This window comes from Panulirus ornatus, chromosome 4 (assembly GCF_036320965.1).
Source record: "Panulirus ornatus isolate Po-2019 chromosome 4, ASM3632096v1, whole genome shotgun sequence".
Lineage (NCBI taxonomy): Eukaryota > Metazoa > Arthropoda > Malacostraca > Decapoda > Palinuridae > Panulirus > Panulirus ornatus.
Window position 1 is genome coordinate 81,908,610 of NC_092227.1, and position 17,668 is coordinate 81,926,277.

The 17,668-nt window shown below is 40.8% G+C and overlaps 2 protein-coding genes across 8 annotated transcripts in view; one reads left to right on the forward strand and one right to left on the reverse strand.

The window, feature by feature from the left end:
• The window catches only part of LOC139745916 (uncharacterized), a 46,410-nt gene extending 32,263 nt beyond the window's left edge, over positions 1–14,147 (reverse strand). The window contains exon 1 of one of the 5 annotated variants that reach the window (XM_071656625.1): positions 14,032–14,147. The gene's annotated coding sequence lies outside the window, so the exon portion shown is untranslated. Of the gene's footprint in view, positions 1–6,933; positions 7,165–14,031 lie in introns of those variants that run through there. The other 4 variants (XM_071656617.1, XM_071656609.1, XM_071656599.1 and 1 more) reach the window with 4 other exon arrangements.
• The window catches only part of LOC139745901 (uncharacterized), a 40,030-nt gene continuing 36,464 nt past the window's right edge, over positions 14,103–17,668 (forward strand). For all 3 annotated transcript variants that reach the window (XM_071656566.1, XM_071656574.1, XM_071656581.1), the window contains exon 1: positions 14,103–14,235. The gene's annotated coding sequence lies outside the window, so the exon portion shown is untranslated. The remainder of the gene's footprint in view (positions 14,236–17,668) is intronic.

Consider the following 17,668-nt stretch of genomic DNA (forward strand, 5'->3'; position numbering starts at 1 on the left):
GTTTTAGATATCTGGGAGTGGATCTGTCAGCGGATGGAACCATGGAAGCGGAAGTGGATCATAGGGTGGGGGAGGGGGCGAAAATTTTGGGAGCCTTGAAAAATGTGTGGAAGTCGAGAACATTATCTCGGAAAGCAAAAATGGGTATGTTTGAGGGAATAGTGGTTCCAACAATGTTGTATGGTTGCGAGGCGTGGGCTATGGATAGAGATGTGCGCAGGAGGATGGATGTGCTGGAAATGAGATGTTTGAGGACAATGTGTGGTGTGAGGTGGTTTGATCGAGTAAGTAACGTAAGGGTAAGAGAGATGTGTGGAAATAAAAAGAGCGTGGTCGAGAGAGCAGAAGAGGGTGTTTTGAAATGGTTTGGGCACATGGAGAGAATGAGTGAGGAGAGATTGACCAAGAGGATATATGTGTCGGAGGTGGAGGGAACGAGGAGAAGAGGGAGACCAAATTGGAGGTGGAAAGATGGAGTGAAAAAGATTTTGTGTGATCGGGGCCTGAACATGCAGGAGGGTGAAAGGAGGGCAAGAAATAGAGTGAATTGGAGTCATGTGGTATACAGGGGTTGACGTGCTGTCAGTGGATTGAAGCAAGGCATGTGAAGCGTCTGGGGTAAACCATGGAAAGCTGTGTAGGTATGTATATTTGCGTGTCTGGACGTGTGTATGTACATGTGTATGGGGGGGGGGGGTTGGGCCATTTCTTTCGTCTGTTTCCTTGCGCTACCTCGCAAACGCGGGAGACAGCGACAAAGTATAAAAAAAAAAAAAAAAAAAAAAAAAATCTGTGTAAGTATATGACAACTAGAGACTGAGTGTAAACGAATGTGGCCTTTTTTGTATTTTCCCGGCACAACCTCTCTGGGGGGGGGGGGGGGGGGGGGGGGGGGGGGGGGGAATGATGTTTCCTGTGTGACAGGGTAGCAAGAGGAATGGATGAAGGCAAGCAAGTATGAATATGTGTATGTATGCATATGTCTGTGTATGTATGTGTATGTATATGTTGACATGCATATGTATGAATGTGCATTTATGGGGGTTATGTATGTATATATGTGTACTTGAGTGGCTGGGCCATTCTTCGTCTGTTCCCTGGTACTAGCTCGCTGACGTAGGAAACAGCGATTAAGTATAATAAATGAATAAATATATATTCATACTTACATATACTTAATCACTCTTTCCCACGTCAGTGAGGTAGTGCCAGAAAAGCAAAGAAAGGCCCAACCATTCATGTACACACACACACACACACACACACACACACACACACACACACACACACACACACACACACATTTCAATGTGAAGAGAGTGGTGAGAGTAAGTGAGCTTGGGAAGGAGACTTGTGTGGGGAAGTACCAGGAGAGACTGAGCACAGAATGGAAAAAGGTGAGAATAAAGGATGAAGTGGAGTGGGGGAGGAATGGGATGTATTTAGGGAAGCAGTGATGGATTGCGCAAAAGATGCTTGTGGCATGAGAAGCATGGGAGGTGGGCAGATTACAAAGGGTAGTGAGTGGTGGGATGAAATAAGATTATTAGTGAAAGAGAAGAGAGAGGCATTTGGATGATTTTTGCAGGGAAATAATGCAAATGACTGGGAGATGTATAAAAGAAAGAGGCAGGAGGTCAAGAGAAAGATGCAAGAGTTGAAAAAGACGGCAAATGAGAGTTGGGGTGAGAGAGTATCATCAAATTTTAGGGGGAATAAAAAGATGTTTTGGAAGGAGGTAAATAAAGTGCATAAGAAAAGGGTACAAATAGGAACATCAGTGAAGGGGGCTAATGGGGAGGTGATAACAAGTAGTGGTGATGTGAGAAGGAGATGGAGATTGGTGAAATGCTTACATAGCGCCATTGTACAAAGGCAAAGGGGATAAAAGTGAGTGCTCAAATTACAGAGGTATAAGTTTGTTGAGTATTCCTGGGAAAATATATGGGAGGGTATTGATTGAGAGGGTGAAAGCATGTACAGAGCATTAGATTGGGGAAGAGCATTATGGTTTCAGAAGTGGTAGAGGATGTATGGATCAGGTGTTTGCTTTGAAGAATGTATGTGAGAAATACTTAGAGAAGCAAATGGATTTGTATGTAGCATTTATGGATCTGGAGAAGGAATATGATAAGAGTTGATTGAGATGCTCTGTGGAAGGTATTAAGAATATATGGTGTGGGAGGCAAGTTGTTAGAAGCAGTGAAAAGTTTTTAATCGAGGATGTAAGGTTCTCAGTGAATGTAGGTTTGCGGCAGGGGTGTGTGATGTCTCCATGGTTGTTTAATTTGTTTATGGATGGGGTTGTTAGGGAGGTAAATGCAAGAGTCTTGGAAAGAGGGGCAAGTATGAAGTCTGTTGGGGATGAGAGAGCTTGGGAAGTGAGTCAGTTGTTGTTCGCTGATGATACAGCGCTGGTGGCGGATTCATGTGAGAAACTGCAGAAGCTGGTGACGGAGTTTGGTAAAGTGTGTGGAAGAAGAAAGTTAAGAGTAAATGTGAATAAGAGCAAGGTTATTAGGTACAGTAGGGCTGAGGGTCAAGTCAATTGGGAGGTGAGTTTGAATGGTGAAAAACTGGAGGAAGTGAAGTGTTTTAGATATCTGGGAGTGGATCTGTCAGCGGATGGAACCATGGAAGCGGAAGTGGATCATAGGGTGGGGGAGGGGGCGAAAATTTTGGGAGCCTTGAAAAATGTGTGGAAGTCGAGAACATTATCCCGGAAAGCAAAAATGGGTATGTTTGAAGGAATAGTAGTTCCAACAATGTTGTATGGTTGCGAGGCGTGGGCTATGGATAGAGTTGTGCGCAGGAGGATGGATGTGCTGGAAATGAGATGTTTGAGGACAATGTGTGGTGTGAGGTGGTTTGATCGAGTAAGTAACGTAAGGGTAAGAGAGATGTGTGGAAATAAAAAGAGCGTGGTTGAGAGAGCAGAAGAGATTGTTTTAAAATGGTTTGGGCAAATGGAGAGAATGAGTGAGGAAAGATTGACCAAGAGGATATATGTGTCGGAGGTGGAGGGAACGAGGAGAAGAGGGAGACCAAATTGGAGGTGGAAAGATGGAGTGAAAAAGATTTTGTGTGATCGGGGCCTGAACATGCAGGAGGGTGAAAGGAGGGCAAGGAATAGAGTGAATTGGAGCGATGTGGTATACAGGGGTTGACGTGCTGTCAGTGGATTGAATCAAGGCATGTGAAGCGTCCGGGGTAAACCATGGAAAGCTGTGTAGGTATGTATATTTGTGTGTGTGGACGTGTGTATGTACATGTGTATGGGGGGGGTTGGGCCATTTCTTTCGTCTGTTTCCTTGCGCTACCTCGCAATACGCGGGAGACAGCGACAAAGTAAAAAAAAAAAAAAAAAAAAAAAAAAAAAAGGCATGTGTACATGTAGGAAGAGAGGAAAGTGATTGGTTCTCAGTGAATGTTGGCTTGCGGCAGGGGTGTTTAATTTGTTTATGGATGGGGTTGTTAGGGAGGTGAATGCAAGAGTTTTGGAAAGAGGGGAAAATTTGCAATCTGTTGTGGATGAGAGAGCTTGGGAAGTAAGTCAGTTGTTGTTTGCTGATGATACAGCGCTAGTGGCTGATTCGTGTGAGAAACTGCAGAATCTAGAGACTAAGTTTGGTAAAGTGTGTGAAAGAAGAAAGCTGAGAGTATATGTGAATAAGAGCAAGGTTATTAAACAGTAGGGTTGAGGGACAAGTCAACTGGGAGGTAAGTTTCAATGGAGAAAAACTGGAGGAAGTGAAGTGTTTTACTTATCTGGGAGTGGATTTGGCAGTGGATGGAACCATGGAAGCGGAAGTGAGTCACAGGGTGGGGGAAGGGGCGAAATTCTGGGAGCATTGAAGAATGTGTGGAAGTCGAGAACGTTATCTTGGAAAATAAAAATGGGTATGTTTGAAGGAATAGTGGTTGCAACAATATTATATGGTTACGAGGCGTGGGCTATAGATAGAGTTGTGCAGAGGAGGGTGGATGTGCTGGAAATGAGATGTTTGAGGACATGTGGTGTGAGGTAGTTTGATCGAGTAAGTAATGAAAGGGTAAGAGAGAGGTGTGGTAATGGGAAGAGTGTGGTTGAGAGAGCAGAAGAGGGTGTTTTGAAATGGTTTGGTCACATGGAGAGAATGTGTGAGGAAAGAATGACAAAGAGGATGTATGTGTCAGAGGTGGAGGGAATAAGGAGAAGTGGGAGACCAAATTGGAGGTGGAATGATGGAGAGAAAAAGATGTTGAGTGATCAGGGCCTGAAAATGCAGGAGGGTGAAAGGCGTGCAAGGAATAGAGTGAATTGGAACGATGTGGTATACCGGGGTCGACTTGCTGTCAATGGATTGAACCAGGGTATGTGAAGCGTCTGGAGTAAACCATAGAAAGTTCTGTGGAGCCTGGATGTGGAAAGGGAGCTGTGGATTCAGTGCATTATACATGACAGATAGAGACTGAGTGTGAATGAATGTGGCCTTCGTTGTCTTTTCCTAGTGCTACCTTGCGCACATGCAGGGGGAGGGGGTTGTTATTTCATGTGTGGCGGGGTGGCGACGGGAATTAATAAGGGCAAACTATGAATTATGTACATGTGTACATATGTATATGTCTGTGTGTATATATTATATATGTATACGCTGAGACGTATAGGTATGTATATGTGCGTGTGTGAACGTGTATGTACATACATGTGTATGTGGGTGGGTTGGGCCATTCTTTTGTCTGTTTCCTTGCGCTTCCTCGCTAACGCGGGAGACAGCGACAAAGTATAATAAATATAAATATATATATATATACACCACAACAAACCTCTCCATGGTTTACCCCAGACACTTCACATGACCTGGTTCAATCCATTTACAGCACTTCGATCCAGGTATACCACATCTTCCAATTCGCTCTATTCCTTGCACCCCTTTCACCCTCCTGTATGTTCAGGCCCCGATCACCCTAAATATGTTTCACTTCATCCTTCCTCCTACAATTTGGTCTCCCGCTTCCCCTTCTTCCCTCCACCTCTGACACATATAACCTTTCTTAATCTTTCCACACTCGTTCCTCCATGTGTCCAAACCATTTTAACACACCCTCTTCTTATCTCTCAACCACACTTTCAATCACCACACCTCTCTCTTACCCTTTCATTACTCACTCGATCAAAATACCTCACACCACATATTGTCCTCAAACATTTCATTTCCAACACATCCACCCTCCTCCGCACAACCCTATCTGCAACCCATGCCTCGCAACCACATAACACTGTTCGACCACTATTCCTTCAAAGATACCCATTTTTGCTCTCCGAGATAACGTTCTCGCCTTCCACACATTCTTCAACTCTCCAAGAACCTTCGCCCCCTTCCCCATACACGCACATATACATATGTATAGATATACATATCAACATGTACACATATACATACATATACATTACTACACATGTATATATTCACACTTGTTTGCCTCCATCCAATCCTGGCGCTACCCCGCCCCACAGGAAACAGCATTGCTATCCCTGCTTCAGCGAAGCAGCCTCAGGAAAACAAGACAAAAAAGGACACACTCAGTCTCTAGCTATCATGTGTAATGCATCGAAATCACAACTCCCCATCCACATCCAGGCCCCACAGACCATTCCATGGGTTACCCCAGGTCTTTCACATGCCTTGGTTCAGTTCATTGACAGCACGTCGACCCCGGTATACCACAACGTTCCAATTCACTATTCTTTGCACGCCTCTGACGCTCCTGTTGCGTACCTGTATATCCATGTGTATGTGAGCAGATGTGCCTTTCTTTCTTTGTTTCCTAACACTATCTTGCTCATACGGGAAACAGCGATCAAGTATGATTTCTTTTTTTATACTTGCTCGTCGTTTCTCACTTTGGTGACGTAGCGCCAGAAAACTGATGAAGAAAGGCTATGATTATATATATATATATATATATATATATATATATATATATATATATATATATATGTCGGATATATGTGTCGGAGGTGGAGGGAACGAGGAGAAGTGGGAGACCAAATTGGAGGTGGAAAGATGGAGTGAAAAAGATTTTGTGTGATCGGGGCCTGAACATGCAGGAGGGTGAAAGGAGGGCAAGGAGTAGAGTGAATTGGAGCGATGTGGTATACCGGGGTTGACGTGCTGTCAGTGGATTGAAGCAGGGCATGTGAAGCGTCTGGGGTAAACCATGGAAAGCTGTGTAGGTATGTATATTTGCGTGTGTGGACGTATGTATATACGTGTGTATGGGGGGGGGGGCATTTCTTTCGTCTGTTTCCTTGCGCTACCTCGCAAACGCGGGAGACAGCGTTTTTTTTTTTTTTTTTTTTTTTTTTTTTTTTTTTAAAAGAAGGAACAGAGAAGAGGGCCAGGTGAGGATATTCCCTCAAAGGCCCAGTCCTCTGTTCTTAACGCTACCTCGCTATCGCGGGAAATAGCGAATAGTATGAAAAAAAAAAAAAAAAAAAAAAAAATAAAAATAATATAATATATTGATAGTGATTTCCATCATTATCGATAATGATATACTTCGAACTTTTATAACTCGAATCTGTAAATTTTAGCAATAACTTGTCTAAAAAAAAATGTCACGCCAGCACACTATGAAGTTTAAGTTGCGTTCTCTGTTCATGGCGTCAATAATAATGTATTCAAAGATGTACAGACAAAATGTGACGGAATAACCATACATAATATGCTCTGAGAACATATCAACGGGTTACAAGGTGTTTATGAGCAATGAATGTGTAAATATAATCGATTTACTGCTGGAATGTTGCACCTTCATATCCAAGCAATGCTCGAACAACAATATTTAATTGGTACTTTTATCACCGACATGAAAGTAGGCCTATCCTGGTCCAAATTTTCGAAGCAGTTGCTATCGTCACTATATGGCAAAATAATTTTTAATGCTAACCTTATCACTCACTAGCACTTTCCAAATATCAGCAGAATATGATGCTATTCGCATCCAGCCTTCAGTCACCTTTTGAAACCGAAACAATGCGAGATACGAAGGGGTGTGGAGGCGTGATTCTTACTTTTCTTGCTATTAAACTGTATACTTGTGCCAGGTACAGAATTTGTCGTCAGACCACGAACAGCACACGTCCAGCAGCGTGTCCCTGCCCGGAGGCAGGTTGCCATTACTACTTTAACGCTCTCTTCTCCTGTTCACCCATATCTACATTTCCCCGAGTCTGTAGTTTTTCATATGATACCTTTTCTCTAAAAAAAAAAAAAGCGGTAGTCATATTCAAAGTTTCTCTTAACCCGCTAAAATGACGACAAAGAATTTGGACTTCGGCAGAATCTAGTAAGGTGTGGCGTAGTACAACCGACCAATGAGAACGCGAATTTTATGCGAGGAATGTATCCTCTAACTCGTCTGGGCCAATGAGAATCGTAGCTTTATCTAGGGATACGTCAAGGCGCAGTAACATCGGTGTTGCTTACAGGAGGCAACATGAAGAAACCCGCCCAGGTGTCATGTTTTCTAAGTTCAAACATGAGCAACACGCAAGGCGAGTTGTGAGTGCCTAGGAACATGACAACGGCGACTCCCTCTTCTAACCCCCACCCTCCAGGAAATATTTCGTGACGTCAAAGTGTGATTAAAGCTCAACAAAACTGCAACGAAGCAATTAAGGAACTACACAAGTACGGTTAATCTTGCCATAACGAGTAGAATGGAATCTGTAAATATGCAGACTGTTCATCCATATGAATGAACCCTACGGTATCAGAGTACAACATTTTTGTTCATGATATACATTATATAGTAGATTAGAACTATCATGCTTTAAGTGTGTGATTGGCACAGTAACCACAAAATAAAACAGACCGAGATTACTCGGCATACTGGAAAAAATGGTAAATTTAGCGAGTTTCTCCTAATATAGTTCGTTTCAATGAGTAAATTTATAGTGAATGTGAAAAAACTGATTTGTAGTCTTGTATAGGAATATATTGTATATTTGCGTGTGTGGACGTATGTACATGTGTATGGGGGGGGGGGGGTTGGGCCATTTCTTTCGTCTGTTTCCTTGCGCTACCTCGCAAACGCGGGAGACAGCGACAAAGTATGAAAAAAAAAAAAAAAAAAAATATATATATATATATATATATATATATATATATATATATATATATATATATATTATCCCTGGGGATAGGGAATTAAGAATACTTCCCACGTATTCCCTGCGTGTCGTAGAAGGCGACTAAAAGGGGAGGGAGCGGGGGGGCTGGAAATCCTCCCCTCTCTTTTTTTTTTTTCCCAAAAGAAGGAACAGAGGGGGCCAGGTGAGGATATTCCAAAAAAGGCCCAGTCCTCTGTTCTTAACGCTACCTCGCTAACGCGGGAAATGGCGAATAGTTTAAAAGAAAAGAAAAAAGATATATATATCTATCTATCTGTCTATATATATATATATATATATATATATATATATATATTTATTTATTTATTTATTTATTTTGCTTTGTCGCTGTCTCCCGCGTTTGCGAAGTGGCGCAAGGAGACAGACGAAAGAAATGGCCCAAGCCACCCCCATACACATTATATACATACACGTCCACACACGCAAATATACATACCCATACATCTCAATGTACACACACACACATATATATATATATATATATATATATATATATATATATATATATATATATATATATATATATATATATATATATATATATATATATATACACACACAGACACATACATATATACCCATGCACACAATTCACACTGTCTGCCTTTATTCATTTCCATCGCCACCCCACCACACATGGAATACCATCCCCCTCCCCCTCATGTGTGTGTCATGTATATACACACACGTCCACACACGCAAATATACATACCAATACATCTCAATGTACACATATATATACACACACAGACACATACATATATACCCATGCACACAATTCACACTGTCTGCCTTTATTCATTCCCATCGCCACCCCACCACACATGGAATACCATCCCCCTCATGTGTGCGGGGTAGCGCTAGGAAAAGACAACAAAGGCTTCATTCGTTCACACTCAGTCTCTAGCTGTCATGCAATAATGCCCGAAACCACAGCTCCCTTTCCACATCCAGGCCCCACACAGCTTTCCATGGTTTACCCCAGACGCTTCACATGCCCTGATTTAATCCACTGACAGCACGTCAACCCCGGTATACTACATCGATCCAATTCACTATTCCTTGGCCGCCTTTCACCCTCCTGCATGTTCAGGCCCCGATCACTTAAAATCTTTTTCACTCCATCTTTCCACCTCCAATTTGGTCTTCCACTTCTCCTCGTTCCCTCCACCTCCGACACATATATCCTCTTGGTCAATCTTTCCTCACTCATTCTCTCCATGTGCCCAAACCATTTCCAAACACCCTCTTCTGCTCTCTCAACCACGCTCTTTTTATTTCCACACATCTCTCTTACCCTTACATTACTTACTCGATCAAACCACCTCACACCACACATTGTCCTCAAACATCTCATTTCCAGCACATCCACCCTCCTGCGCACAAATCTATCCATAGCCCACGCCTCGCAACCATACAACATTGTTGGAACCACTATTCCTTCAAACATAGCCATTTTTGCTTTCCGAGATAATGTTCTCGACTTCCACACATTCTTCAAGGCTCCCAGGATTTTCGCCCCCTCCCCCACCCTGTGATTCACTTCCGCTTCCATGGTTCCATCCGCTGCCAGATCCACTCCCAGATATCTGAAACACTTTACTTCCTCCAGTTTTTCTCCATTCAAACTTACCTCCCAATTGACTTGACCCTCAACCCTACTGTACTTAATAACCTTGCTCTTATTCACACTTACTCTTAATTTTCTTCTTTCGCACACTTTACCAAACTCAGTCACCAGCTTCTGCAGTTTCTCACATGAATCAGCCACCAGCGCTGTATCATCAGCGAACAACAACTGACTCACTTCCCAAGCTCTCTCATCCACAACAGACTTCATTCTTGCCCCTCTTTCCAAAACTCTTGCATTCACCTCCCTAACAACCCCATCCATAAACAAATTAAACAACCATGGAGACATCACACACCCCTGCCGCAAACCTACATTCACTGAGAACCAATCACTTTCCTCTCTTCCTACATACTATTCGCCATTTCCCGCGTTAGCGAGGTAGCGTTAAGAACAGAGGACTGAGCCTTTGAGGGAATATCCTTACTTGGCCCCATTCTCTGTTACTTCTTTTGGAAAATTAAAAAGTGAGGGGAGGATATCCATTCCCCGCTCCCTCCCCTTTTAGTCGCCTTCTACGACACGCTGGGAATGTGGGAAATATTTTGTCTCCTATCCTCAGGGATGATATATATATATATATATATATATATATATATATATATATATATATATATATATATATATATATATATATATCCCAGCATAAGCTAAGTATCCAATTCATCGACCAGCCACTCGGGAAGATGAACGGCTGGGTTGACGGGACCAACTCCCTGGCAGACTGAGAAATCGTTTCGGTCAGCAGTGTTAGCCGTTTTTTCAAAGTCCATTGTCCTTTGTTCCTCAGCTTTGCCGTTAATTAACTGGTTCAATAATCTGTTTATGCCGTCATCAGATCAGACTCATGATTTTGATTGTAATAACTATAAACTACATGTATATTTTGACTATATGTGTCTTTTCCCACATTTTCGCACTTTTGCTTCAGATGTGACTTCAATTTACAGATGATTATTAACTTTATAATTTAATTATTACAATTTTAATCATTTGTTGTTTTATTATCTTTGTCTTCAAATACAGAACTGTTTAACCTGAAAGAATAATACTGCAGCGATGTTGCAGTTTAGCCCAGTTTATTCATAACCGAATTTTAGAAAACAACGCATTTGTAGCACGGGGGAAAGCCCTATATATAACCATTTTGCAAGAAAGGAGAAAGATGGTGAAGGTAATAAAACGAGGGTGTGCAGTACAAATACTATCTGCTCGGAGGTGCGCATCTTTTCCACCTGTTGCAGCTGCACCGGATCGAACAAAAGCCTCCGACTTGCATGAGCCCTGGTCGAGGCTTCATGACGGGTTGCATTGCATCGCAGCTCTTTGGCGCAATACATTTGACGAATGAAAACCTTGTCTCTCGTCTCTTTATGATGTACGGAAGGAACCTATATTTCCACAGCATCAAAAAGTCTGAAAGGATTACTTCCACATTTGTCTGGGACAAAACGAACACACGTGTGGCATTGCGTCTCTCTCTCTCTCTCTCTCTCTCTCTCTCTCTCTCTCTCTCTCTCTCTCTCTCTCTCTCTCTCTCTCTCTCTCTCTCTCTCTCTCTCTCTCTCTCTCTCTCTCTCCAACTCCCGTTGTTCATCCTGGGAGACTGAACGAAAATTGGTCTCAAGGCCAGCAGGCGGCGTGCGCCTCGTCATGGTACACGCACAAATTCCTCCCTCCCGCTTGTCAATAACTGGTGTTTGGTTCACATTATCGCGCAACTGTCTATATAAACTTTGCGAACTCTGGCTGTATGTATTGTCAGACTGATTCACACGGAATTCATAAGATCAAAGAAAGTATTCCTTAACAGGATTTTGATTTCTGCGTGCTTAGATACGTGCTTAGATACGTGCTTAGATATAGAATATCTTATCTTCGTGTTGTCCTTTTTGTTTATAAGCTACTCTTATTGTTTGATTTGTATAAACGTCACAGGCACCTAAGGTATAAATTTCGTGTGTTATAAACCTTCACTTATATTGCTAAGGTAATGTATTTACAGTTTTAATTCTTATAAAGTAATCAGGTACAGCTTACTTGAAAAATTTGAATTGACTATAGAAATAAGCCCCCAGTTTCTCTCCACTGGGAGCTACCAGTGAACAAGAGGACACTCTAACATGAATCATCTATAAAAAGTAATTCTGAACGAGGCAAATACGGCTCATCTGAAGATTCCAATTCACCAACGCTAAACAAGGCTGTTTGGTTAGATTAGGTTAGGGTTGTAACGTGACCATATCCGACTTGACAGAATAGATCAATGTGGATGAGGAGGGTATCTGATTATCTAAAAATGCTTTATGATAACAGTGGTCGTATGGGTGGCAGGTCATGGGGGAGAAATGCATGCATAAGCACGATGTTACAGCCTTTTTTGAGCACGACGGTTCGACTCTTTAAACTTGACGGCATGACCACTGAGCTTAACGGTACGACCAAAGACCCTGATAAGCTTATTAGGGGTCTTTGGGTACGACCATCTACAAGCGCTACTACACGACCGATTTAAACATATTGTGACAATTGAACACGACGGTTGACCCCAGAGCTCGATGGGAAGGATCCTATAGTAAAGCGACGACAATTTTGATGGCTTGGCCTTTGTTTTAACTCATAGATTCAGGTCCTGGGTTGCTCTATTAAACCTTGTACACGTCGTGTAACAAGGATCGGAACACGTGCTAAAAGGGTGCCAAACCTTAATAGACCATCAGATGCTTGATGTTCATTCCAGTACGCTATATATATTAACTGAAGTCACATTCGATGAAGCAGTACATGAAAATTGTGTAGGGTACTTTTTACGATGTTCATAAGTTGCTAGAATGGGGGGGGGGGGCTGTTTACTATGGGCTCGGACCGGATCGATGCGGTTTCGGTGCAGACCTGCAACTTGGGGGGAAAAAAGAGATGTCATGATGATGCAATAGTAGCTTCATTCCGAACAGTCTGGTAGTGTGTAGGTCAGTACAACACATGAGGCACATAGTATCAGTGCATTAATTATTTAGTTGAAGTTTATTGTGATTCTGAGCTACTCCCCCGAGATGCTTTGGTGATTACTACTTGCCTTTAAGTAAACGAAGAAATTGTAGATCGAATCTTCGAGATTCCGTTTCTTTATATTTTAGACATGAAAATTGGTCAAAATTGTGTACCTTTACCACGTAAGTGATGTATGAAAGCGTTAAACGAGGATTCTTTGTGCTACAATTAAACTTTTGGTGGCCCATGGGTAAAATAAAATTTTCCATCTAACAAGATTCTAATCCTCGTCCAGTTTTTAGCTACCAAGACAAAATTAGCTACAGATATTTTGATTTCTAGCTCTCGGTGTTCTCATTTTCATATCCAGAAATAAGGAGTCGGATCCGTCTCGAGTAAGTTGTTTTGCTGATATCTGTTAGGTCATCTTACAACAGTGTTGGGCATCCCTCTGTTAAGTCTTACTGAGCCGTATTATGTACAATTCTGCCAGAGTATTGCGTGTAGTGATGTGTGATTCGGGGGTTCCTTGTGTGTTTCCATCGTGCATAAAGGCGCTGCTCGCTCTGCATGGAAGCGCTGCTTTTATCTTCGTAAAATCTTCCGATAACGTATCGAGAAACAATGACATCATGTATGTATAGACTGTAGTCACAGTATCTATCGAATTTTTTCTTATTGGACTATTGAAGTAATTAGAGGTTGTTGAATTAACATGCCTTTGCATATGAATAATGCAGATTGACTGAATTGTGCCTGCGATTAGAGTGCATATGGGATTTCACAGTGGCAAGTACCGGTATATCTTTTGGAGATGATCTACATACTAGATCATGTGTCCTAGTGAAGGGACATACACCTGTAAAATCTCTTAGAATAATTCCATGAAAGATGGAATGACGGCAAATCAATTGTTTTCTCAAGCATTATCAAAGTATCTATATTTAAATAGTTTTATCCTCCTAAGTCGCAAGCACCAACAGAATAGTATGAACAGAAACGAAGTGCGCTGGAAAGTATCACTCAGCAGAAGTGAATTCTTATTGGTCGAGCTGCACGACGAGACGAGTCATGGTGAAACCTAGAGTTCTGATTGGCTGTAGGTACTGAGGCGCACTAGCACAGGAGTAATACCAATATAATAATCATATCGCATGGAAATGGCAGTTTCCCTGCAGTACATCTCGATTAATGTCATCGAAAATTATCGATATGGACGTATATAACCTACCCAAATTGTTAGATATGACCGGGGAACGTAAGACGGCACAGAACTATGTTGGTAGCACTGACTGTTCACGGGGGATCGGGGAGACTGTGCTGTACGTGTGCTGGTCGTGAACTGGTAAAGGAAGTCTTCGGTGGCTGCGAATCCTAGTGTTGTCGTCTACTCCCACGCTATTTAACCGCCTCCAGTACTTTCACCAGACTACGGGTTAGTGATGACTGTATGTAGATTCCATGCTGACCTCTTTCTGATTTCGTCATTCTCGGGGGAAAGAGAAATTCACTTGTGAAATTTACAGCTGTATATCGCGAGAGAGAGAGAGAGAGAGGGGAGAGAGAGAGAGAGAGTAACGATTTAGAGAAGTATTTTCCGTGAATTTTGAGTTTGAAATAAGGTGATGCTTTAGATTGGAAAAGGGGATGAAAATGTCAAGAATGCTGAAATTTTTTAAGTCATGGTGATGATCCAGCGATGGTAATGCTTATACTGTTATGGGGGACATCTCCCGGTATCATATTAAAAGACTTATTAAATATTGTTGCTTGGTCTTTTTACATCACTTATTTGGGCGGATTCTTGAGATTTTTTTCCCCATGTAGGATTCTCATGGTAGTAAACATATATTAAGCCACTGACCAAGAAATCTTTTGACTAACGTGTATGGTACAAAGTGAGGAATATGATGGGTGTGCAACTCACGGGCACATGTTCGGTCGTGAGTAGCTGGTAAGGCAGTTAAAACGCAGTTACTCTAGCTGTTCATCTCTTGGTGTTGCTTGTCTAATGGGTACCCGGCATATATATATATATATATATATATATATATATATATATATATATATATATATATATATATATATGTATGTATTATAATTAAAGTTTCATGTCAGGGCATGTACAAGTACCTATTGGGTTTTGGTGAAACACGTATCATTCAACTTTTATATAGTATAAGTGTGGGAATGGTAATTTGGAGATAATACTTTTTTCTCTGGAAATTAAATGTGATAACGTAAACCAAGATGATCAGGGAGAATGTGGTTACTTGATACTTAAGTATCAGTCAACAAAATGTACGAAAACCTCACAGAGGGGGTCGAACTTTTTCTGCATTTGTTATTATCATTGAGTTATACAGGAGACATTGATGTCGTCATCTTCTGCCATCCATGTTGGTTGGTGCATGTTGTTGGAAGAAGTAAACACATTCCATCATGTATCAGTCTGCCAACAAACAAACCATTCAACTGAGTGCAGACAATATTGTAACATTCACCTTGCTTTAAATATCATCTCAAATAGGTTGAATTTATGTTGGAAGGGTGGGGAATTAAGGTTAGGTTTTTAGTAATGCTAGAGTAGTATGGTTGCACCTCAGAAATAGCTTGGATTTTGAACGAAACGCGTATCAGTGGACTAATTATATACCTAGTTGAAATGATTTATATTGGGGAAGCGAGACTTGGAGCATTATTTTATCTAATAATAGAGAGAACTATAATGATCAGGGAAGGCTGGGTGGGGTGGGGGAAGCTAATGAGATACGTGTAAAAATACAGGAAACCACTGGATACCTCACCTAACTTTCCGTAGTAACCTGAATTTACTTTGCATTTGATGTTAATTGGAAATATATGTGAATTTTGGTGTCAAGGCACTTAGCTGCGTAGAGGTTTTCTTCGCCAGCTGTGTGCCTCCAGTGCATGCAGCCTTGCACCCATGCAACGGAAGTAGGGTGATAAGTGTTGCTCTGGCATGTTTGGATGATCACACTTGGAAATGACTAAATCTCACTTCGTTGGTGAAGTTATGGTCAGCTGTTAATTTCTTATAGTCTTATATTTCGCCTCGCCTTTCTTTGATCAATGTAGCTGTTCTTCATTGGTTTATTGTTCAGACGACAAATTGAATGCTCTAAATCATGTATATTACGTTATTGATATGTTTGTAATATATCCTAGAATTATTTCCGAAGTATCCACACCCTAGAACTTTACCACATTTGCTGATTTCTAGGTGTGTTGTATTTTGGTAATTTGGCTTTTTATGTTGGAAGTCTTACATATTCTCGGAGCTGGATTTTGATGACAGTAGCATCATTGGATTTATTACACTGAGGAGTTGATATTAAGTGCTATTAATGACTTTCCTAAACATATGGTGACTTTACCCTGAGGTCTTGGTACTTTAAATGGATTTGTTTTGAATTATAATGAAGGATTTGAGAGTTGCTTATTACCAATATTATTCGGTAATTTATCATAGAGCATACTTGCATGTTCTGGTTTATAAATTTAGACATAAGTGGTACTACTGGATTCACATTAGATTTTGTATAGTTAATACAAATGAGTTTTTAAATGTTGCACTTTCTACACCTAGTGTATTTCATACAACGTGGGCAAACCTTTGAATTAGGGGGAAATTCCAGGTAAAACCACTACATCAAATGCTTAGTGTTTAGTTGGTTGGTATCCCTTTTGTTAAAATTTGCTATTTAGAACAGATGACTATAGCATCCCAAAGTAATTTGCAAGTGTTTTCCTGCCTTGGTTGACAGTAATTGCAAATGACTATCTTAAAGACATGAGTAAAAGAACATGCACTTAGTGCTTTTTTTCATCTTATAGATCTGTTTATAAGCTGAATAAAGCAGAGAGAAAGGATTTGTTGCCTTTGTTGTTTGTCAGTGAATAATTTCTCTTGTTATTGGGAATACCTATTGCTCAGGATGCTGCCAAGCATTGTAGCATTTTAGCATTTGAAAGGTAGACATGCTGAATGTGAGTCTTGCTCTTACAAATGTGTTTAGTGGGTTGAAATGTTTTTAGATGTAAGGGAATCTAATTACAACATAAGGTGATGTGTGCTGCACAGGGTTAGAATCAAATATAGAAATTGAAATTCACTTTCACCTCCTAAACTCAATGCATGGTGCTGTTCATTGAAGTGCATGCCCTTCATTATGAGTAAAGTTGTTACTAGACCCCTATGTGTCAACTTGAGTATTAAGTAAACCAAATGATTTTTTGTTGAAGTCATTTTACATTATTATTTATAAAGAAAAAGTATGGCTGAGAGAACAGAAGATGGTGTGTAGAAATGGTATGGACATAATATGTTAGGTTAGTAAAGATATTCTTGATGCTTCCTTGCTGGTGTTGAGAATAACAAATAAGTTTGAAAGAAGAAATATTGTTAAAAAGTCTTAAAGCCACACTTAAAATTCCTTTTTTATGCATTAGACAATGATTCAGTGAAAGTGGAATGAACACCAAAAAGCTGGAATGTCATCTTCTTTATGAATTATTGCATGTTTTTATCTTACACAAACCAATGGGAAAAATATCTGAAAGAGAATGCACATTTTAGGTGATAAATTTTGATGAGTGATGCCACTGGTTAAAGTGTGAGACTTTAGTTGTATTACTTTCTGTTTCCACAATTTCGAGGCTTCACAATTTGGGCAGTTCCTTGAAATATGGAAATTGTAGGCACAAGCACTCTTACAAAAAAATCAATGTAAGGATGATTCATACCACTCTTGTTAAAATATATAATTTTAGAGTAGGATAGATGCCTAAAGCATGCTCAAGTAATATAGAAATATTGAATATTACATAATGACCATCTTGCAGAT